General features: G+C 36.0%; 1 protein-coding gene across 6 annotated transcripts in view; it reads left to right on the top strand.

Moving 5' to 3' along the window:
- Positions 1 to 25,427, top strand: part of FAM53B (family with sequence similarity 53 member B) — a 134,091-nt gene that overhangs the window by 87,563 nt on the left and 21,101 nt on the right. The gene's annotated exons all lie outside the window — the stretch shown is intronic.

Here is a 25,427-nt window from a genome sequence, read left to right as displayed (position 1 = left end):
TACTTCCACAGACAAAAGAGACAGCAACACCAAACCCTCTCTGCTCAGCTTTTATAGCCTACAGTTGTTGTGCTGGCTAAAGAAATACCTTAAAGCAGTGTTTCTCAACCTTGACAATTTTAAGGCATGTGGAGTTCAACTCCCAGAATTCCACAGCCAGCAATGCTGGCTGTGGAATTCTGGGAGTTGAAGTCCACATGCCTTAAAATTGTCAAGGCTGAGAAACACTGCTAAAGGGACAGGGCAACAGCAGCACTGGTACTAGCCATTTTGTAAGTAGCTTGTCTTTTCACATACATCACCCTTTTTAATCAAATAATTATTATTCTTTGATTTCCCCCCCCCTTTCAATGAGACTACTGCTATCTCTGTGACCTTCCCATATTATAATAGGTCAGCAATGACATTTTGCTGTCCCACCCAAAATGTAAGAAGACAAGAAGTTTCCATAGCTTCCTAAAGAGATATGTAATCAGATGGTAGTGGTATCACAAACATTTATTTGCCGTACATTAATTTGCTCCATCTAGCCTCCCTTCAATGTATTGGACCCCAATTCTCATAATCACAGAAGGGGATGTGGGGAGGCAAGTGACAATATATGTATCATGATGCGAAATCTTGGGTTAGATATAAGGATACAAATATCTAAGGAAAAGATTTGTGTTATGATATCACTGTGCGTGTGTCATTTCAGTGACCACGATGCCCAGAACCCCATATGGCATAACAGAAGGATACTTGGGAACTATAGAAGTTCAACAGATTGGTTGAGAAAGTCTAGTAGAAATCCAAGTTGGTGTTTCATAACTTTCAAAACAAGATTAATGATCATTGGACAGAAAAAGAAGATATATCATGAAGTATTTTTGTACCATATGATATAAAAATAGGTATAGCACAATCTGAGATGAAATATAAATGTGCTGTTGTAGTTGTCACGTGATTTAGTGGGGGGTTTTCCCCTTACAAATGAACATTGTTCTTATGATAAATGTTGCTAAAGCAATCCAATTGAATAGCAATTTTTCCTAATATTTTGACAGTTGCTTTTTTATTTCTGTTTGTGAGCTTGAAAAAAAAAAGCAAAATCCATACCATATGGACAGCCTTTTCTCCCTATCATCTGTTATCTGAACTAATATGAAATAGTAGCAGTCTTTTTCTCTACTCTTGCAAGAGATAATTGAACAATCTTCCCACCCTGTCACCTTTGGTCTGACTTAACTATATTTCTTAGAAGCATTCCAGATTAAAAATTACAGAAGCAAGCACTGCATACCTTTGTTCTCTCCTTTCTATTATTTTGTTTAATCTCCATCTCCTAATCCAATGGCTCCCAACCTTTTCTATACCCCGCCCCCGTAGAATGCTTCTGATACATTCTCACATCCCTTACAAAAGTTCTAAATAATGGCAATGAATTATGCATATACACCATAATTTTGAAAACCCAAGTTTTCACACCCCCTATATCGTCTTACACCTCCATGAGGTGTGAGCACCCCCCCCCCCCCGGTTGGGAACCCCTGTCCTAATTGCAGCTAAAAATTATTAAGACCCGATGACTGGGTTTTAATAGTACATCTTTAGTTATTTTAAACCCTGAGATCCCGCAAACCTGTTTTTTTTGCAAAGGCTGTTTAAAAATACTGTTTGGTAAGTACATATGCTTGAGCAAGTTGCCTTTGGAATCTAGTGTGCTATACACTTGCATTTTCTTCACTCACGTCTCAGAACGACATACAGAGAACAAATACACTGGAGTAAAAATATAATTCATCAATATAACACAAGGACATTTTTATAAGAATGCAGATGCAATTTCTTTGGTGTAATGATAACAAAACCTGGAAAAGCTGGTTTGAAGCACTATCCTCTTTTTCTTTTTTAAAGGAAATAACCTTTCTTGAAACCCAGCTATTTCTGGGACAGGATGCAAAAGCAAACATTAATTGTGTTTTATTTGCATTTTTGACAATTATTCTCCAAGGATTCTCTTGGACATTTTAGCTAAAAATGGTTTTCATTATATGTAATGATGGAAATGTGTTGCTGGAAAAAATGCAGGAAGATCTGGCTCTCTTTAGTTCAGGAACAGCTCTTCCTTTATTCTGTGGAAATGGTGTGGTTCTGTATGCCTTTCTCAACAAATATTCTAACTTCCTTCCAACTTTAATATTACTATTTCAGGTACTTTCCTATGGTGCTTTATAAGATCTGCGTCTTGCAAATTATTTTTGCTTAAGGGCTTGTCCACCCAAGATGCAACAAATTTGCAATATCCAAATTGCATTTCTAACTTCATATAAAATGCTCAAGAGGTCAAAATCAGCATGCTCAGTTGTGCCTGCAAAGAGACAGAGAGCACTATAGCTGGCAGAGATCAGCATAATACCATTGTAACACCTGGTTCCCATTAGTAATGTAGCCATTCACATCTGAACTGGTGGCATTCTGAACTGTCTTCAAAGGCCGTCCCATGCAGAGCTAACCTAGAGGTTACCAAAACATGCACTGCTAAGGCTAGGCCAGGGATGGGCAATTTCTTTGGGCTGGTAAACCCATCTGGAATTTTGAAAATATGTTGACTGCTGTTACAAAAAAGCTGCTTTGGAGGTAAGGTTACTCACAAAACACCATCAACCATAAGGCAACTTGGTGTGTTTATTTTTAACCTTCCTTCTCTTTTTTTCTGACATAAAGACAGATATCATTAGACTGTGGCCATCTGACATTTGCATCTTCCAAGAATATTTCTCCACCTATGAGGTAGAGATACTAGAAGATCTAATACTGTATTAGGCATTCAAACTTAATTATTTGTTTTGTAGCAAACTTAGTTATTTTTAAGATTCTTAAAAATTACTTTTGAATAGAAGGGACAGTTTGTTGGGTGCCAAGGGAGATATCATCTAGTACTTTGATGTCCTTGGCTCCACACTTTCTATATATAGTATTCTGGTACAAGTTAGCCTGTGATTCACTTCTGGCCATATTACCTGAACAACATATGCATCTAGTGTTGAGCAATTTCCATAAACTGTAAATAGAACAGTAGATTTCACATCCATCATGATGGGAGTCAACACAATGAATCCAGATTTTTCGGAGTGGAAGATTGCATTTAAAAGCAAATAGAACAACAAAGTGTAATTAATTCCTTGTGGCCATTAGAAGGATTGTCATTGATAAGACTGAGATGAGGAGTAAAATTATAAATATTTTCTTTGAAGTTTTTTTTAATATTTGTTACTTCAAAGAAAACAGTTTTGCCAAAGCAGATGCAGAAATCAAATTACATCTATGTGGGAGTAATATGCTAGCTTGCAAAGAAGAACACAGCAGGATTTGACAAGTCAGAGTCAACATTCTTGACTTTGGTTCAGCTAATTTTCATAGCAGAGGAAATATTTTGATATTACAAAAAGCTGGACCAAATTTTTCAGGCAAAAAGGATGTTGGAAGAGTCCTGCCCTTGTTCTGCTTGAGTTATGATGCTAAAAACAAGAATTGCCAGAAGAGTGGTTGTCACTGTGTATAATTGCAGTAAAAATAACTAAAAATTATCCATTATCATTCATGTGTCATTCTTGTTTCTGTTCCCTTTTCCACTTGGAGTACATTAATAGCTTATATATAAGCTAGTCACATCTATTTCATACAGGAGTTTTGATTGTTTGGCATGTAGGTTAAATTAATCTGGCACTAAGTATATGCAGTCTCATATTACCATCTAGTATCCTGGGCTTTGATTATTGTAGTGTGCAATTTGATCTGTGAGTAAAGGTACAGTTTGTACTTTGCTACTCATGTCATTCCATAATAGTACACAACGAGGAACAATGGCAAGACCTTTTGCTTTCTTGCAGTTCATTAATAGATGAGTTCTATTACATATGTTTAGTTGAAAAATGAATATGAATGACTGTGGCTGGACTCAATATTTGCTATGTATATATCAAAATTACTTAAATGCTAATTTTAATAATAATAATAATAGTAAAGTTGGAAGGGACCTTGGAGGTCATCTAGTCCAACCCCCTGCTCGGGCAGGAAACCCTACACCATTTCGGACAAATGGCTGTCCAGTCTCTTCTTAAAAACTTCCAGTGTTGGAGCATTTACTGCTTCTGGAGGCAAGCTGTTCCACTGATTAATTGTTCTCACTGTCAGGAAGTTTCTCCTTAGTTCTAGGTTGCTTCTCTCCTTGATTAGTTTCCACCCGTTGCTTCTTGTCCTGCCTTCAGGTGCTTTGGAAAATAGCTTAATTCCCTCTTCTTTATGGCAGCCCCTGAGATATTGGAATACTGCTATCATGTCCCCCCTTGTCCTTCTCTTCGTTAAACTAGACATACCCAATTCTAGCAACCGTTCCTTATATGTTTTAGCCTCCAGTCCCCTAATCATCTTTGTTGCTCTTCTCTGTACTCTTTCTAGAGTCTCAACATCTTTTTTACATCGTGGTGACCAAAACTGGATGGTATTCCAGTTTTGGAATACTGGTATTCCAGTATTCCAAGTGTGGCCTTACCAAGGCATTGAAGAGTGGTATTAATACTTCGCGTGATCTTGATTCTATCCCTCTGTTAATGCAGCCTAGCACTGTGTTGGCCTTTTTGGCAGCTGCAGCACACTGCTGGCTCATATTTAAGTGATTGTCTACTAGGACTCCGAGGTCCCTCTCACAGTTACTACTATTGAGCATGGTGCCACCTATGCTGTACTTGTGCATTTGGTTTTTCTTGCCTAAATGTAGAACCTTGCTTTTTTCACCATTGAATTTCATTTTGTTAGTTAGTGCCCAGTGTTCAAGTCTGTCCAGATCCTTCTGTACCTGAAGCCTGTCTTCTGGAGTGTTGGCTATTCCTGCCAGCTTGGTGTCATCTGCAAATTTGATGAGTTCCCCATCTATCCCTTCATCCAAATCGTTGATGAAGATGTTGAAGAGTACTGGGCCCAGAACAGAGCCCTGGGGCACCTTGCTTCATAGTTTTTCATCAGGCTTATATTATTGGAAAAAATCTGTACAAAGTTTTACCATTATTTTAACTTTAGTTATAGCAATTGTTTGAGCAGTAATGCTGGGACTCGAAAAATAACAATTGTAGACAGTATCTTATCCATTCAATTTGTAAAAGAATATGGTAAACAGGCTCCAAGGTAGTCTATATAAAATTCCTCCTAGGTAACCTTTGGAGTTTTAAAAACTTCAGTTTTATTTTGGTTTAAATAAACTATTTGCTTAGCATTGTTAATTTTCAATAGTATTTTATAATATTAAATTATAAAGTGCTATATATTTTTAAATTGTTTTCAAAAATACATTTGTGTTCTTTTAAATTAGAATCTTTTAAAAATGGGAGTGAAAATATATCACTTCTACAGTGGGGTAATGAAAGTTGAACTAAAATTGATGCATAAATGATATTTTGATGAATTAGAGTATTTGAGCAAGAAATAATTTAGGAAAAGGGACTGTTAAAATATTTGATTCGGTCCTCCCCAATGTATCATCCATGTAATCCTAAGGAATTACATTGCTAAATGTTGTGCAGTGTCTCTGGCCATGCCCTTAATTCAAAAGGAAGTGCATTATAGTTCTTGTTTTAGAAGTGATGCTCTTAATGAATGGCAGACCTGTCAGTTTGGTTGATTTATTCCTGAACTTGAGACACCTATTTCAGTCCCATATACCAACAACCCAATGCACACGTCAATGTAGTTCAGATCTTGTCTTGGACTCTTGAGCTGTCTAGACAGTTTGGGGTGAAAGGTCATTTAGAAAATGTTACAGAACTGCCTGTGCCATAATTGGATTATTGTGGAAATCTGAAACCAGTTCCCTGAAGTAGTGGTCCATTTAATATCTGCCCTTTTTCCCCGTTGCAATTTGAAAAAAATGGAATAATTTGTCCTTTCTTAGTGCTAGCTTTTTAATCTCTTAGTTTGTAATTCTACTTTTCCTTACTTGGCATTAACCCCATTAAATCTGATGGGGAGTTATTTTTGAAGAGGGGAATTTACATTGCATAATTTTTCTAGGAATATTCTTGCCTTCATAGAATTGCTTTGCCGTGTTGTGTGACTAAAAATTGGAATGAAAGTCAACAAGGCTGACCTTTGTATAGAAACAAGAGCTGCCTGACATCCAAAACAGATTATGGAGAAGCTTATTTGAGATGTTGGCCACTAAGTAGTAACTGCAAAGTATGGGGTGAGAGATCAGTAGAAACAAAACTAAACAAAAATAAATAAAATCTTAGTTGTTCAGGTCCTCTAGTCATATCACACAGTACTAGAAAAACATAAAACTCTCCAAGATCTGTTGCAGGAGTAATTTGAAGAAAACTGCTGGGATTTATAAATGGATCATATCCTATCTACTAACACTATGATGAAATGCTTTTTTTTTTTTAGCTTCTTAGTATATTTGCATCATTTGGATATCCCAATATTCATAGCATTGATGATATTGTTTTATTTCTAAGACTACAGATCACAAAGAGAAAATTTGAAGAAATAAGGAAAAATAAAAATTATTTTCTCTGTTCCCACTACTTACATACATACGTCACATTTCATTAAGAAACTCAAACTGGAGTACGCTGTATTGTTTCCCCTAAGTTTTCCCATGATCATACATTGTTGACTCATCTTGAAAAACTAGGAAAAGTCAGACCTGATTTGTACACAGAAAGCCATATGAATACTGTATAGGTTAGACAGAGAGGTTAAAAAAAAAGCCCATATCTTTGAAGAAGGTAGCGGCAAACCATTTCAAATGATTTCCAAGAAGACCACTCAGAATATGTTCATGAGGTCATCTGGAACCATATTCAATTCAACCTGATATTTTAATGGAAAAATCTAACATATAAATGGAAGAGCTAGCAATCTAGTTAGGAACAGTTCCTGTGACTGTAGTGTTTTGTTTAATTTTGTTTTATTTAGTTTTGTTAGCTAAAAGATAATCAACTAGCCTTAAATGATGTTTTCCTTTCATCTTTATTAAAACATTTCATCTTTATTAAAACATTTATGCCATAAGTCTTTTATATTCTGTATGTATTTGCCTGTATCCATTGCTGCAACATATGATTAAGATCTGTAGTGACTTCAGCATGGAAAAAAAATTGAGGGAAAGGATTTGATCTTGTTGACAAGGCTCTTTGCCCGTGAGTGAATTCGTTGAACTGGAGTATACATATATAATGAGCACCTAATTAAATCTAATGAGAGTTTTTGTTGTAGCTCATTAAATTTAGAAGTAGACATTGTTAAAATATTGGATGGGTTTATAGCAGATCAAGCTGCAACCAACTTATTATTTATGAAACAAAATACATTTTGTAATGCTAATAAGCCGGGGAGATGGTTGGCTTATCAATTAAGAAAGAAACAGAGACAGAGAATAATAGAGAAAATAAATTATAAGGGTAAACTAGTTTCTCAGAAGGAATTAATAATAATCAAAACTTATATAAATCTACTAATGTACAATTGTTAGATATAAATAAATATTTAGCTGAGGCAAGTTTTCCTAAATTGACTGAGGATCAGAAATATGAAATTAATGGCTTAATTACTAAGGAGGAAATTACCTCAGCAATTCAACAATTGAAATTAGGGAAAGCACCGGGTACGGATGGGTTAACAGCTGTTTATTATAAAGCTTTAATGGAGGAGATGATTCAACCATTAAATGATCTTTTTAATGGTATCTTACAGGGTTTAGAGATTCCTCCTTCATGGCGTAGTGCCTTTATATCATTGATTCCAAAGGAGGATCAAGATCTTACTTTACCAAAAAATTATAGGCCTATATCTCTTTTAAACGTGGATTATAAGATATTTGTAAAAATTTTGGTAAATAGGCTTATGAGGGTGGTGCATCATCTTGTGCATAAAGATCAATCAGGGTTTATAACAGGAAGGTATATGAAAAACAATGTTAGACAAATTATTAATCTATTAGAATACTTAGATAAGAACAACCAAGTTCCTGCAGGGCTCATATTTTTAGATGCTGAAAAAGCATTTGACCAATTGAATTGGCATTTTATGCTAAGAGTAATGGAAGAAATGAATTTTGGTGAAAACATATTACAAGCCCTTAAGGTAATATATCAAAAACAAACAGCACAACTTATTGTTAATGGAGGTCTTTCGGAGGTTTTCACAATAGAGAAAGGTACTAGACAGGGGTGTCCTTTATCGCCATTGTTGTTTGTTTTAACATTGGAAATATTATTGATCAAAATTCGAGAGTCTCAGGAAATTAAAGGAATATATGTTAATAAAAAAGAATATAAGTTAAGAGCTTTTGCGGATGACTTGGTTGTTACTTTGTCGCAACCTGATTATTCTGTAGTAAACTTATTACAGTTGATTCATCATTATGGCTTGGTCTCGGGTTTCAAGATTAATGTAAATAAGACCAAAATTTTACCTAAAAATATGTCTAGTCAGGAGAAGCAGATTTTGACTAACCTGACGGGTTTTGAGATTGTTAATAAGGTAAAATATTTGGGGGTGATGTTGTCTGTTTCTAATGTAAAATTATTTAAAAATAATTATGAAAGGTTGTGGGTCAGGGTACAGAAGGACTTGAAGAACTGGGAAAAGTTGCAATTATCCCTCATGGGAAGAATTGCAGTGATAAAAATGAATATTTTACCCAAGTTTCTTTTTCTGTTTCAAATGTTACCAATTTTGAAAAATGAGATTAATTTAAATGAGTGGCAGAAGGGTCTTAATAAATTTATCTGGGCAGGGAAAAAGCCAAGGGTTAAGTTTAAAATTATGCAAGACTTCCGTGAGAGGGGTGGACTTAAGGTACCAAATTTGAAATTATATTATGATGCGGTGGTTTTAACACTAATCAGTGATTGGGTAAATTTGACAAACTCTGAGATACTTTATCTAGAGGGATGGGACTTACTTTATGGGTGGCATGCCTATTTAATATTCAATAAAAAAATGGATTGGGCTTTTAAATCTCATATCTTAAGAATCTCTTTACTTAGGATTTGGAGAAAATATTATAAAAGTGATTTCAAAGTACCATTATGGGCTATACCTTGGCATGCGATAGAAGCAATAAAAAGAGGGGTTAAAATGGATATGGTGTCCTACAGACAGTTACTTAAATGGGATGGACAAAACTGGCTATTAAAATCACGGGAAGAGTTAGCACAAGAAAACTTTATTTATTCTTGGTTCCAATATAGGCAATTACTAGACAGATGGAAGATGGATTGTAAGGTGGGTTTTCTTAGAGAAGATGAAAATCTTATTAAGCAAGTGAAGGATTCAAGACAAACCCACATTAAGAGAATTTATGCGGTTTTAGTTGAATTGGATTCAGAAACGGAACTAATTAAAGATTGTATGATAAGATGGGCGCAGAATTTTGGTGAGCCAGTCTCATTGGACACCTGGGAAAAAATTTGGGTGAGAAATGTCAAATTTACACAAGCACAGAATTTAAGGGAGAATTTTTATAAAATGTTTTATAGATGGCACCTTGATCCACAAAAAATGTCTTATATGTACCCTGACGTGCAACCCAAATGTTGGAGATGTGGTTATAAGGAGGCTTCCTATTATCATATTTGGTGGTCATGCAGAGAGATAAAAGCATTTTGGATCAAAGTATGGTGGAATATCCAGAGAATTTTTAGAAGGAGGGTAAAATTTACTCCGCAATTATTTTTGTTAGGTATTGTTACAGATTGTGATACAAAGGAGGTTGTATTGATGTTAAATTTGATCACAGCCGCTAGGCTGTTAGTAGGACAATATTGGAAGAAGGAATCCTTGCCTACATTGCAGGAATGGTTTCTTAAAGTAGCTTATCTGGCGGAAATGGCAAAGATCTCGGCTTTCTTAAAGCAACAAACGCAAGAGAAGTTTTTTGCTGTTTGGGATAAATGGATAAAATTTATACAATTTAGATTGGGTATACAAAAATATTATATAGTTTTTTCATAAGTTTTATTTTTATATATATTATAGATAATCTTTTTATATATATAAATATAAAGTTTTTAATTTAATTTTTATTTTTATTTTTTTTTTTTTTACTTTTTAAGCCTATATTCTGCTCTGGGAAGCTCAGGGGGGGGGGAAGGGAGGGGGGGTTTGGGAGGGGTGGGGTTTTTTTTTTTTTTATATATGTATTGTTTAGTTTTATTTTTTTGTATATGTTGTCTCTTGTTTTGTATTCTTTTTTCTTTTTTGTAAAATTTATAAAACTTTTAATAAAAAAAAAAATATTGGATGGGTTTTAATATTTTTAGTATTTTGTTATTGGATTGTTTTTGACAAGCTGCTGCTTTCAATATAGTTTAAACAATGACACTATGAAATCCTGTAATAAAGATATAAAGCTTTTCATATCCATGAATTTGTTATGATCTTGCATATCTCATATCACTGGCCACTATAATTACAACCATATTTCAGATGGGAGTCCATGCTAACAGAAAGTAGAAGGGTAGCTTCTTAAAGTATCTAACAATATTGCGTCCTACCAGTCATTTGCTATGTATCAGCTAAAGAACTTAATAAATCAGTTAAGGAAATTTAATTAACAGGAGAATATCAGAATCTATGACAAGGTAGTGATAAAGAATGCAACCTGTCACTCACAAAGAAAACTTAATTGTTAAGAGAATATTAGAATCCATAACTAGGTTGTTCAACTAGTATATTTCAAAATTATGGTGACAGTAATTATTATGCTATTTCTAAAACATCAACCACACAGGTTTTGTAATATTTAGCTGCATTCATAGAATCACAAAAATGTTTAGAGTGTTATATAAAAAAAATCTTTATAGAATGAATATAAGTAAACTTTTTTCTTGTAAGAAATGGATTTATAATTTTATATCCATGTTTAGTTCATAATTGATAATTTAATATATACTCCCATAATCTTGTTTTGTTTAAAATGTCAGATTCTTGGAAATTCTTTCTTCACCAGAGATGAAGTAAAACATGAACATAATCCTGTTCTCCCACTCCTATCTAGTTCTTTATGTTATATGGAACTATTCCTGCAGTAATTTCACCAATTCTAAATTTAGCCAAATTTGCAGTTTTTTGAAACATTTTGCTACCAACAATAATTTCTAAATTATGATAACTTTATGCTGATATATAATGTGAAAGTTTTGACTTAACTGCATAAGGATTTATAAATTAGTTAGTTTACAACAAGGGATTAAAAATTATTCACCTCTGTTTTAGGGAATGTAAGAACATTGATGAATTTTATCTGTCATGTTTCTATTAATAATTTTTGCTTGTTTTCTAATGCACCAGCACTATTGTACAGAACATGGTCTTCCCAAAATTATATTAGCAAGATGAGATTATGGAAAAGGTTCTTCCATTCTTAGTGTGTGTATCAACGGCAATTTTTTTAGAGCTCTTGAAGTAATATTGTAGAACGATATTCATACACATAGTCATTTTTGTGTCTGCCTTCTGGCCAAAACTTTATAATTCATATAATCTTGAATTATAGTTTTGAAAACCAGCAATTTAAGACTTACATTTCTGCTTTAGGTGTTTGTGCCATGTGTATTCAACAAATGCATCTGAAACAGTCATTTGTAATGAACATTGTAGTGGCTTTCTTCCAAAACTGGAACACTTCTAAAACAGAATCTAAAGTGCATTATGTAAGCTATTTAAATATATATTTTTATGTGCAAGTAATTCTTTTAAAAGTTCTACTTTTCTTTAGGGATGAAATGACAACTACTTAAATTATATTGAAGACATTTAAATAATCAACTTAATCTGTAGTTGTAACTAGTTATTAATAAATTCTGAAAATATTTTTCCTATGTAATATATTTCCCTCACAATATTGTTCATATAGTTATAATGTAAGATTAGTGTCATGGTAGAAGTAAGAAAGAAATTTAGGTTATTACTACTCAGAAATAATAATCTTCGTTAATATTCAGGGCATGTTATCAGTAAATGTTAAAAGGCGTGTTTGTGAAATCTTTATGGTGTAGAGGATATCAGTGTGCCTTTGCTTTTAAGGTTGGACTGAGGTGGAATATTCTACTGAAAAACTCAGAAATTCTTCCTGGTTGAGAATTATGTTCTCGCCCTTGAAAAGATAATGATGCCTTTGAATCTTTAGTGAATGTATTCATGATGTCAACTCATAGTGACATGAATACATTCATCCATTCTTGGCAACAGTAAAGAAGTTCTTTGTCATTCCCATTTTCTATGGCATGTTTTATAATTATCCAATCTAGCCTCCCATTTGAGTATTAAGTAGGTCCAATATGGCTTAGATTTTGAGACCAGTCAGGTACTACCCACCTACCAAGACCTACTACCTTCTTTCCTTCCTTAATTCTATAAAGCTGCCTTTATGTCAGAGGATCTTGGTGCCAAACAGAGATAAAAACAAAAACTATTAGCAAGTTGTATGGCTAATTTTTATACCATTTGGCCAACACAAGATATTCTAGATCCTTTTTCTTTAAAGTTCATTTCAGGCAAGAAAGAAAGCTAAATTCTTTCTTCTCTAATCCGAATGGGATTAGTTCATTTATTGCACATTTTGCCTTTCGGCTCAGGCTTCATCATTGAACTGAACCCATTCTAAGTATTAAGTTAATTTCAGACTCACCTTTTTCTGTCTGCCACATTAACCACCATAACAGTTTCAAAAACATTGCATGTTTTACCATGATGTCACTTGAATACTTCCAGCTGTATTTAGCTACTTTGTGGTGTGTCATTATTTGAAATTATTATACCAATAGCAATGAATAGGTCACACTTTTAACAGAAGTAGACCCAGAGACCCATTTCATGCCTCATCTAAAAAACTTTTTAAAAAATAAGTTTTCCAGAGTTAGTTTTCAAATAGTAACTCACTCCTTTCTGGCTTGCCATATTTCAAGCTTCACTTGTAAGCATAAATGTACAGGGAGTGGTAGAATGCTCTGAATTGCAGTTCTTGAATGAAATGTGAAATAGGTACCTTGAGCAAAAATTTTAAATAAGAAATGTCAGAAATAAAATTGTTTGGAAAAAAACTTAATAATTAAAGTATAATAGGTATAGGCTATTCACACTACCATATTCTCCCAAGCATGTAAAAAACTACTAACACAGTTAATCTGGTATTTTCCTTCTTACTAGGTATTAGTGCATGACAAATTGAAATGAGATAAGTTTGTTGTGAATTATTTTTCTTTATCATGGTGCAAATTACATTCTTGTCATATGGTAAAATGAAACCAGATCCCATTAAGCACTAGCATTTCTCATAGATTCATGATGATTTCAAAATTCAGAGGGATGCATTGCTTGTCCTTTTGGTCAAGGTATTTATCTGTGCTTATTTGGTGGTACTTTTTGAATTTCCCAAGAATGGTTTTTACAAGAGTCCTTTTCCTATGATTCAACAATATGCTAACACAACTATGTACAGTGTACTTTTGTATTCTGAAGTGCAGATATTAGCAAAACAAAATGTCGTGAAAAACTGAAACACAAACTAACACAAGAAAACTGATGTAAAATTGTAACTTTCAGGTAATACTTCTAGCACTTCTAGAAATAAAAACTTACTTAGGCAATAATCCTTATCTGGCTTTGAATTTCTACAGAGAGTCTTGAGATATTTTTAAATAAAAAACTCTATCTTTTTCTCATACTTTCAAGAAACTGTCGTTTTTACAATTACAGTATCCATTTTGCTTTTCCATCTGCATGTATGGTCTAATTCTGTCAGCTGTCCGGTGGCACTTAAGGCTCATCCTCGTGGGGAGAAGATTCCATTGTGATGGAGAATATTTTTCATGAAAGACATGTCATACTCCTGTTACTTAAACTCCCTTAGTGTGAGTAAAAGTTCTCTATGGAGTATTGGCAGCACCTCATAGCCTCCTACTCTGACATATGAGCTTCCCCTGCTAGTGCATATTTGTAAGCTTCAGCTTGTGTGATATTCAAGTCTATTTATATTTACTTTGGTCACGGTCTGTGATCAGTAACCTCCTTCCACCCATCCTTTTTTTCTGGGACTTTTTTCTTGTTTTCAAATTTCTAATTTAATAGCTGAAACACTCACTGCAGCAAAATAAGGAAATTTAATAGCATTCTACTTCTTACCTCTAGATCCATATTTTTATCATGTATTTTCATTCTTAAAAATGTATTTAGGGGCAGAAATAATATGCGGAAAAGCATTACATAGAGCAGACATGTCAAACATAAGGCCCGCAGGCCGGAGGCGGCCCTCTATGTGGTTCTGTCTGGCCCGGGGACCTGCTCTGGAAACAGCGAAGGACTGGCCCGGCCCAGGCCGATCAGGCCCTGATCTACAACCTGGTTGTGTCCATCAAAGCCAGAATGTGCTCAGCCTTAAATACATGGGGCAGCCCCGCCCTGCCTCCTGGGTGCATGCGCAAGCATCCAGCATCCCTGTTGGCTGTCTTGTCCCGCAGGCTGACTTCACCCAGGCGCTGGCCATCTCCTGTGCGCACACCCAGGGGGTGGGGCAGAGGTGACGAGGCAGCTCCTTGCTGGTTCCAGTGGATTTTAGGCTGAGCGCTTTCTGGCTTTGATGGACAGAACCAGGTTGTAGACCAGAGCCACACCCCACTGGCACCTCCAGCCTTGAAGCCACGAGGCATCCCTTTCAACAGGACCGCCCCCACCCGCCCACATGGTATAGGAATGTCCGGCAGCAGCATATTAGTGCTGGCAATCTCTCCCCCTCCCATCACCCCTTCCTGAGAGCGGGGGAAGGAAAAAGATGAGAAGGCAAAGGAAGGAATGGAGGGAGGGAGGGAGGGAGGGAAAAAGGAAGGGAGGAAGGAAGGAAGGAACAGGGAAAAAGGAATGGAGGGTGAGAGTGGGAGCGGAAAAGGGAGGGAGGGAGGAACAGGGAGGAAGGAATAGAGGGTGGGAGGGAAGAAGGAAGGAACAGAGGAAGGAAGGGAGGGTGGGAGGGAGGGAGGAAGGAATAGAGGAAGGGATGGAGGGTAGGAGTGACCATGTCCCAGCGCTCGCCCCAGTCCCATCCTCCACCGGAGACCCTCAGATCTGCCCCAGTCCTGCCCAGGCACTTCTGAAGCAAGTGATGTCCAGCTGGTCACACCCACCCCATAGACCATGCCCATCCCATCCACATCCACCCAGTAGGCCACACCTATCCTGGCCACCCCATTCCCACCCCCAAGGGCAACCACAATGCTGATGTGGCCCTCAATGAAATTGAGTTTGACACCCCTGACATAGAGCTATCACATTTATTGTGTATTTAAAATTTTCATGCATTTCCCTGAAAGATGCAAATAAGTTTGTTTCCTGAAGCAGTAAAATACTCCATTATAAACCATTTGTATAGTGAGGAAGACTAAACAATATTACAAGAAATGATCTTGTCTGATCCAGAGGTTTACCATTGGCCTATCTAAATTACTGTTGCCTCCGGCAGGAGCAGACTATGATCCTTCAAATGTAGTTGGATTCCCAGTTTTTAATGAGCTCTAGCAGCATGAGTGGTAGTAAGGGATGATGGAAATGGGAATTCAACATCTGGAAGAACTTAATCTGCTGTCCAGTGACTGACAACAGGACTTCAAGTATATGAGAGGATTTTTTTCGCCATCTTATCTAGAAATGTCGGAGTCCAAGTCTGAAAAGTTTTGCATAGAAGATGTATAACCTTGCAGTTCAATGTTATAGTGTTAAACTTCCAACATAACACTTTATTTACCTAAGATGGTATTAATCATTAATCATTATTGATTTATGAAACATATGCCATCAGATTCTCAGTAACTAGTATTGGTGATTGATAGTTGTCAATTACTTATTTTCAGTTTGAAAAAAGGTCTCAGGTATGTAATGAAAACCTAAGGATATTTATTTTTCCAGCTATCTGATTATTATTATTTAATAATCCATCTGAGGTACAAATGAAAAGCAGTGATTGAAACTGGTGTTCTAGCAAATTGAATTGTTGATAAATGTTTCAGGCTTATGTCTCTTGGTTCATATTTAAGGTTTAAAATAGCTCTGTAATCCTATTACTAACCTGAAAACCTCTGTGATGTCTGCACCTCAATACTGACTTATTTTTTTTCTGTAACTAAATCAGAATACATGCAACCAGAACAATCAATCTATTTGCCATTCCTCCTATGACAATAATATCTGTTTTGCACCAGTTTTATATTTTAATTTTCTGTAACTGGGGATGCGACCTCTTACCTTCTATAAAGTAGCTTGTGGATGATGCTATGTTTTGACTATTTGTTTATTCTAGCAAGAATACTCATTCTTTGGTTGTGCTAGGTATAAAATAATGTTATAACCCACTCTCTATGTGGGCAGTGTAATACTGTGCCAACACCAAAGAGGTACGATACTAAATTTTGTATTCAAAAGACAAAAAAATAATAAAGCATATAAGTTTCAGTTTCTTGAAATACTTCTGGCATCCTCCTACAGTTTCCTGGATTGAAGCAAACACTCAATTACTATCTGTAATTTGAATAAGCCTGTTAAGATATCTGACATATCTTGGACAAAGACAGCCTTACCTTAGTGAAGCTGGAAACCTCCCTTTTGGAAACAGTCTTAAAACTTCAAAGAATCCGGAAAGGACCAGTTAGGTGGTTAATTGAGTCAGCTGATAATGATCATATAACACCAATGTTTGTCATCTACTAGCTCTCTTTCTGAGGTCAGTTCAGATTGCTTGAGGCTAGGCTACCTGTAGAAACATCTTTTTCCATGTTTATCTATTAGGCCCTTTAGTTGCTCCTCCCAGTGACCCAGTGCAGTACCATCAACTTCCTTGGATGATCTTGGCTATAGAGCTTTAAGAGTGTGTGAAACTTTGCTCGTGTGATTTTATCCAACAAGCAGGGTCCAAAACCTTGTAGCCTTTCTCCTAACGAAGGCATTCAAGCCATCTCATCATTCTGCTGAAATTGCTTTTTTTTTTTTTTTTGCTTACTAGTTCTCTGTTCTCTGAATTGGATTTTATGCTCTTCCAAATATTATTTTATATTGTTTTACTCTATTTTACAAGATTATAATTAAAGATGGAAAGATTTATTTAGATATTCAGTGTGTTCATTTATTTTTTAACAAATAAGCTAAACTAAATTAGTATGATATGCACAGCATTCAGAGAATTCTTGCAGTTGACAGCATTAAAGAACAAAAAAAGTGACATTGATAGGAAATTAAAAAGTAATACCATTTGTTTGGGAGCATTAACTAGTCCTTGCTTAACGACCATTCATTTAGCAACTGTTTGAAGTTTCAACAGCGTTGAAAAAAGTGATTTGAGACTGGTGCTCACATTTATGACCACCAATAGCATTCCTGCAATTATGTGATAGCCATTGCAATTGTCCCAGCCAGCTTCCAACAAGCAAAGTCAATGGGGAGCCTGGAAGGAGGTTACAATTCACAATTACATTGCTTAATGACTGCAGGTAGCTCATGTAACAACTGCAACTAGGATTGCTGGAGCCGCCATTACTAAGCAGAGCAGTCACATGGGGTTTTGCTTAACAACCTCCAATTAGTGATGGAGTTGCCCCCAATTAGGGTCATTAAGCTAGGACTACCTATATGACATTAATTTGAGCAAGTCTTTTTGCCCAGTATTCACCTTTAAATTAAAACAATATACCAATTATTTTGTACTTGCTATGTTTACCCACAATGAACAAATACATGGTATAACAAAGATCTATACAGTAAGGTCTTTTAGTGAAAATAGCCCACATGCCAATTTCATCTTAATGAGGGACATTGCCCCCCTTTTATATATGTAAATTTTAATATGAATTTTGATTATAATGATAAAATCTAACCTATACTTTTGAAACTCTCATTATCATAACCTTTAACTGAGTGAAATGGTGCTTTATAGGCCAACAGTTTTTGAACCAAAGTATCTCAAATAGGCTAACTCACAACATGGTTCCAAAATCTGCAAACCATGTCTCCTGAGGAATGAAATTTACAAAGTTGTGGCTGCCTTAATGCTTCCAGGCTGCTTTTGCACTATGGGGTGCTGTTGCAATCACATCATTTTTGTCTTCAATGTTCTGTAACTGTTTCTCAGTCACTCTCATAATCCATGACTTCCTCCCCCATCTAGCAGCAGCCACATAACTGCCGGTCAGAATGCGGGAAGAAGGAAGGGAGGAAGTTAGGGAACGAGGGAGGAATAGGGACACCTATTCCTACCACCCCCTACATCCTCCCTTTTTGTTGTTGAGTCCATTATGTCTAAAGATCTAGTGTGGCACCTGAAAGGACTAAGGTACCTATCATAAATGGTTGTGCTGCCTGCTTTCTTTCCTTTCCTGTGTCAGGCTAATGTTTTGTTTAAAAGTGTGCAAGTATATGAGAATTCTATTAAAAAGAAAGCTGTGGAGATTTGAAGGTAAGAAAAATGACAAGCGGCAGTCTAGAAAATTGTAGATTATGTTTCTTATGACTGCCACTTTGTGAACAGGAAAGCTCTTTGTGCACATGGGTATTCAGAGGAAGGTGATAGTGGAGACAAAAGACAAAAATTTGGGGGTATCAAGGTTGGGAGGTAAGTGGGAGCCTGTAAGGCACTGTTAATTTATTGTTGATTGGGTTTTGTCCTCAATCACCATTATATTTTTTTATAATATATATTTTGGGTTATGTTTTTAATGTGGTATCAGCTGCCCAGAATCACTATGGCAAGATGGGCAGCCATGTAAATCAAATAGTATATTGTGACATCACAATGGAAACATCATTTCCTTTCTACTTGTGTCCAACATTAGGATGCCAAGTACAAAGGAGCAGATTTACATACATTGCAACATAACCAGTGCTTTTTTTGTAAAAAAAAAAAAAAAAAAAAAGGTGGCAGAACTCACATACGTCATACAACCCGCCTTTCCTACCCTACAAGGTTCCATCCAAAAAAGGTGCACTAAAGGTGGCGTTCCTGATTGCCATCACATCGGCCAGACGAATCTCTGAGCTGGCTGCACTGTCAGTCAGGAATGACCTCTGCATTTTCCACAGTGATAGGGTGGTCCTTAGGCTAGATCCCTCCTTCATTCCGAAGGTGAATTCTCTCTTTCACAGGACACAAGAAGTTATTCTCCCAAACTTTTGTCCAAACCCAACACATGACTGGGCCGAGGAATACCAAGCCTCGTCTCTGCCGCCTCCAAGTCATCTCACTGCCCATTTCACTCGAAGTGCTGCAACCTCGGTGGCATGGGCCACTCAGGCGTCCATTGAGGAAATTTGTAGGACCGTGACATGGTCCTCGCCTTCCCCGTTCGTCCGCCACTACAAGATCGATCGTTTTGCCTCGGTGGACGCTTCCTTTGGTAGGAGGGTCCTCCAGCAAATGATCTCCAAGGATACCCTTCCAGCCTTATCTGTCTCCCACCCATCGGGACAGTGAAGCTTTGGTATGTCCCATTGGTGGATTATCCATCTCCTGTACTGGAGAAGGGGCGTTGGTCTTATCTGAACGCCTTTTCTCAGTACGGAGATGGAGAATCCACACCCACCCTAAGGTCAATTAGGCCGTTTTTAGGGAACTGAGAGCCAATACCTCGTCAACCTTCAGCCACTTCGCCCTCGTTAAGAATGGATCCCCTGGCAAGAGGGGGCGTGTCAAATTTGGCTACTTGGTCTCAAGAGCAGGCAGACACAGAAAACCCATTGGTGGATTCTCCATCTCTGTACTGAGAAAAGGTGTTCAGGTAAGACCAACGCCCCTTCTATGGGAAAAAAAAAAGCCCTGGACATAATTAAAGACATTTCATTTTGTATCACTGTAAGTTAGGCATGGATGCTTTTGATCCCAAAGCCATTTTATGACAGCACCTACAATGTCTGCAATAATAAAACATTGATTTACCATAAAATTGGCAACATTGAATGAATTGGGGCCCAGAGCTAAAACGTTCTGGAAAAGAAAATAGGGGAAATGGGGAAATTTATTTTCTGCAACTCCCAAAGTGGTTTTTCTAAGGTACTAAGGGAACTATCATAAATGGTTGTGCTGCCTGTTTTCTTTCGTTTCCTAGGAAGGAAGGAAGGAAGGAAGGAAGGAAGGAAGGAAGGAAGGAAGGGATTTATTTTAGAGTAGGTAGCTGAAATGCAAAAATGAAAGTGAACGTTACCCGCCAGCTGCCTCTATTTTAAGCACAAGTACTGTATAGTCTCTGCTGATTTGGTATGAAGAAGACTGGCCAATTCTTGATAGCTGCTGCCAGATGCCTGACATACTGACATACTGTAAAGTGGCAGCCAGAAGCATTTGTTCATGATGGCTTAAGAAGTTTTCTAGAAATCCTAGGCTGTTCCCTTGGCTTGAGACATTCATGCGCCTTTATTTCAAGCCAAACCAATCTACTGTAGAAACATTAATAGCTTCAACCTGCTCTTCCTCTTAAGCACATTTTAATAGTTGTGTCTTGGTTTTTGGTTTGAGGCTGAGGAAGAATGGTTTAAGAGAAAGGAAAACAGACAAAACAGAGATGGGCATCCAAACAAGACGCGTAATAGGACAATGCCATTTAAGTTCTATAGCCAATTTCAGTCTTGCTGTTATAATAGATCCTTTGGGCATGTTATTCTGAATACCTGGGGCAAATTGCATCTTATTTTGCTCAAGATATTTTTTCTTAATAATTGTAGCCATTATTATGATACACTGGAGCAAATGTTAATTATCTTTTCAAAACTATTGAAGCAATTAACATTGCACACCTTGGCCATAACATCAAACTGCTGATAAATGCAAGCATTGCTGATAAATGCACGCACTGCATTGTTCATGAGACTCATGGCCTGGCCAGTCATAAATATTTGTGTGAATGCATTTTTCCCTTAACGTTTATATGCTTTATCTCTGCCTGTCTATCTGTCCTTCTGTCTCTGCATGCTTTTTTCTTTTTTCTTGTGCTCTCCCTCTTTGGCTCTTTGCTTTTTCTTGACAGATTCCTGCTGGTTGTTATGCTAGCATGAAATCCTGCAAGGTCTCATGGTTACTGTAAAATATTTGCTGTGAAATCTTACAAGAACTCATGGTGACTGTATCCTTCCTTATACATAATACAGGGGAGATAGAATAAAAAAAACCTCTCAGTAAAAGAACTCTAAAGCATGAGTTTCCAATCTTTTGGCTTGTCTGGGCTGCATTGAGTGAAGAGGAATTGTCTTGGGCTGCATAATAAAATATACAATATAATTAATGTAGATACAGTACATAATAATGTTAAACGTTTACGAACCTGTGAGGCTGCATTACTACTATCCAGAGTCACATCCGGCCCGTGGGCTAAGGGTTGGACATGCCTGCTCTAAACATACAAGTATTATGTTGCTTATTACTGCTGTACTTAAAATAATGGTTCTAGTAATGGTTGATCATATCCTCAACACATAGATTAATAGATTGCAATAATAGGAAGAGACTTTGGAGATCATCTAATTCATCCCTCTACCTACTGTTGGAATCCACTACTCTGCAGATGGCCATCTAGCTTCTATTTAGCTGGAGAGTCCACCAGCTCCTGAGAAGTATATTTCATAGGATATTCCTGTGTCCATTTAAAATCTCCCTCTTTGTAATTTAAACCCATTGTCTCCTAACTACTGTTGTGGAATAATACTTGAACAAGTGTTCCCCATCTTCAACAAAATATTATTTCATATGCTTGAAGATAGCTATCATGTTTCTCCTTAGGTTTCTCTTTTCCTGGTTAAACAAAGGCAGTACTTCCAACCATTTCTCCTTTTTAAAAAAATCATTATTTAGGTTTTTTATGATTCTGTGCCTTGTCTTTGGAAATGCTTCAGTTTGCCAATGTCCTTCTTAAAATACATCATGCAGAACTGAATACAGTACAATGTTTTAGCTACGGCCTGAGCAACAGAGCACAATTTTGACTTATCTAGGTCGTGACATTACATTAGACTACGGATACAACCTAAGACTGCATTTGCTTGAGGCCTACTTCATCTGACTTTGGAAAATGGATTGGAGTCAGTATGGAAGCAATTACTGCTGCGAGATTAGCCATTTTCAAGGATTTCTCTGTCCCACTTTTGTTGGGATATGAACAGATTAATTTTGCCCCTCAATAGCAAACATTGAACACAGAGAAGCATACTAGTAGAAGTAGAGAGACAAGTCTCTTTTTGTTAACAACTGTAGATACATAGTATTATTACAGTGTGTCTTATATAGCTTGAAGTTCCAAAACACAGAACAGCTTTTACTCTAGTGTTTAGTAATGCTTTTCTTTCTGTTGCTTTGGAAGGAATATATAGGAAGTTCCTGTTTTTGAAATGATTGTGCCTCTGTTAAATTGGCAGGTATATAGACTACTATTGAACGTATCCTTTTCAGTATTTGTTTTATAAAGATGTTTAATTACTTGTTTTCCTGATACTCACAAGATTGCAAGTTTTTACAGATCCATGTGTCCATTTATTACTCTTGGACTGTAATTGCCCCATTACATATAGAGTTACCATGTTTGTATAAAAATGCATACAGCCTCCCAGGAAGTAACTGCTAGCAAGATCTACTATATTAGATGAGAATTGTTCCCATATTTTTACTTTCTTATATCACTAAGGTTTAATTTTAATTATTTTGTCATTTTATTTTATATAGTATAACATTTTTTCTTTTCTTAATTTATAGTTTTAATCTTAGTATTAAAATTTTTATAGAGCAGTCTTAGCATTGGGTTAGTAAAGCTAGCTTTCAGGTGTCTTTTTTCTCACTGTTTCACTATTATTAGTGAAATGATTGTAATTCTTATTTACGTTATTTTAGGCTGGTGGGTCTATGACTGAAATAAGTTTTATTTAGATTTTGATTTGCTTTTTCTATAGCTGCTGCATCACACCATTCAACTTAAGAACCACTAACACATTCAAATCTTTTTTGGATACTACTTTCAATAGTTTTTCAAGTATTGAAATCACAAAAAGAACTAAAATAAATAGAAATATAGAGTATTTATTCAAATATTTATAATGAGGCATGGGATTTTATGCTGGAAATATTTCTGCTCAGTGCCTCTCTAGATTTTTCAACTCTTAGTAGTGACGATTCCGCAGAGATAAACATTGCTCCATTGTCCCAAATTTTCTGTAGTTAACAAGTTTTTCTATATTCAGGCTAAATAAAGCATTCCCATAGCTGTTTTGGCCTGTTAATAACAGAGCATAATTCCTCTTTTAGACTATGACTAATGTTTATAAATTTTATTTTTAATCCAGTTTTAGATTATTTCTAGAATTCTCTCCTTGAATGGAATTATTTAAACATAGAAGGAAATAATTGAATAAAGTACTGTGCGATACCACTAAAGATTTCAAATGGGCGACAAAGAAGTAGAATTTGAACCCAGCCTTTTCCCAACTAAACAAAGTTGGGAAAAGGCTGAGTTTAAATTCTACTTGTTTGTCAGCTTTCCGTATGTAAGCAGGATTATTTTTTAAGGAGGAGTTGTATTAATAGATGAATAGATCACTTGCAATCTGGGCTAGTCATTTTCTCTCAGCCCAATCTACCTCACAGGGTTGTTGTGAAGAAAATACAAAAGAGAAATGAGCATTAGGTATGTTATCTGCTTTGAGTTATTTATCAAAATAAGAAAGGTAGGATATAATTAAAAAAGACCTTGAAAATTTGAAGGATGCACTTTTTCATCATATGATCTTGTTTTATGTTAAGTATTTTCTATCATCCTGAAATCCTGTTTCAAAAAAAGTATGATTTTTATTCTCTGTTACTTCTCTATGTTCAAAATGTGTATGGTTCGTCTTATACATTAATCCTTTGCAAGGTATTTTGACATTTGTTTTGAAGGACATCCTTCTTTCAAATAACTTATTTGTCTTTCTGAAATTGTCCTTCTTTTCATGGAATATGATAAATGTCTGATAGGTAGAAAGGTTTTCTAGCACCATTTACTTGACTGGCTGCATTTGCATTCAAAGGGGCTATATAATGATTTTATTATGCATTGCTATTCAGAACTGAAAATCACTTAGAAATAATTTTTTTTTTTTATCTATAGGGAGACGTATTTCTTTATAGAGCCAGTGAGATACTTATGTAAGAAATCTGTGTCGCCTGAAATATAAGCCATCCTTCCTATAGCAAACTATATTTATATAGTGGACTAAATAAGTTATGACCCAATCTTTCTAACATATTTCCTTACCTAAACAGAGAAACAGAATGACTACAGGCAGCAAAAAAAAAAAAAAAAAAAGGTGGAAGAGGGAGTGACTTCAGACTTCATGCTGGTTTCTCCATTGACTTTGCTTGTGAGAAGCTGGCAGGGAAGCTGGCAGGGAATGTTGGAAGTAGCAATCGTGACTATGGGCTGACCACAACAATATTGTATTGCAGTGTTTCCCAAACTTGACAATTTTAAGGCATGAGGACTTCAACTCCCAGAATTCCACAGCCAGCAACGCTGGCTGTGGAATTCTGGGAGTTGAAGTCCACATGCCTTAAAATTGTCAAGTTTGGGAAACACTGTTGTATTGGCCACAAGTTTGCAAATACAACTGGTGTGAAAAACTTTGAAATTTCAGTTACATAGGATGACTGCCAGATTTTATCTGCATTCTTTAAATTAGAGAATTTGAGGTACCTTGATTCAAACAAAATTTTGCACTACGATGCCTCTTTGGGTTAATTGAAGGTTACATACAGGCAAACAAATGGAAGAGTTTTAGTAGAATATAATGAATATGCTATTCTAACAGGACTTCCATTTGTCAGGAAGAGCTAGCCAGATGTAGTCATTAAGGTGCCAGACCAAGACTGAAGAGATACAGGTTCAAATCCACTCTCAGGCATGGAAACTCACTAGCTAACTTTGGTCCGTTGTTGTTTCTTAGTCCGACTTAAGAATTAATTACTGTTAGTGTAGTTACTGTGGGAAGAAAATGGAAGAGGATATAATTATACAGCCTTTCTAGAAGAAAGGTAGAATATAATCTAATGAATAAATGAATTGGAATTAGCTAATTAATCCAATATTCCTTTGATTTCTGTGCAGAGAAAAAGCTAGCACTGGGAAGCATTTCTGTAATCAGAAATAAGCACAGGAGGAACATTTTTATATCAGTTCTGCACAGACAGTAGTACTTGATGCAGGCAGAGGCTGTAAATGATCTTAATATTAATTGAGAGGAGAGTGTTTCTACTTGATAGCATGCAGTAGATACCCAGATAGTCCTGAGCAAGGTAGCTTAATGTTTTGACTTATATAATGTTCTGAATAATTTTATGGTGTGATTTTATTCCTAACTCAACATTTTCTTTGTTTCTTTTAAACTTTGAAAAAAGACTA

Source organism: Crotalus tigris, unplaced genomic scaffold, assembly GCF_016545835.1.
Source record: "Crotalus tigris isolate CLP2741 ecotype Arizona unplaced genomic scaffold, ASM1654583v1 scf7180000017536.10889498, whole genome shotgun sequence".
NCBI lineage: Eukaryota > Metazoa > Chordata > Lepidosauria > Squamata > Viperidae > Crotalus > Crotalus tigris.
The sequence above is the reverse complement of the archived record's forward strand: the minus strand, read 5'-3'. Positions and strand labels throughout refer to the sequence as shown.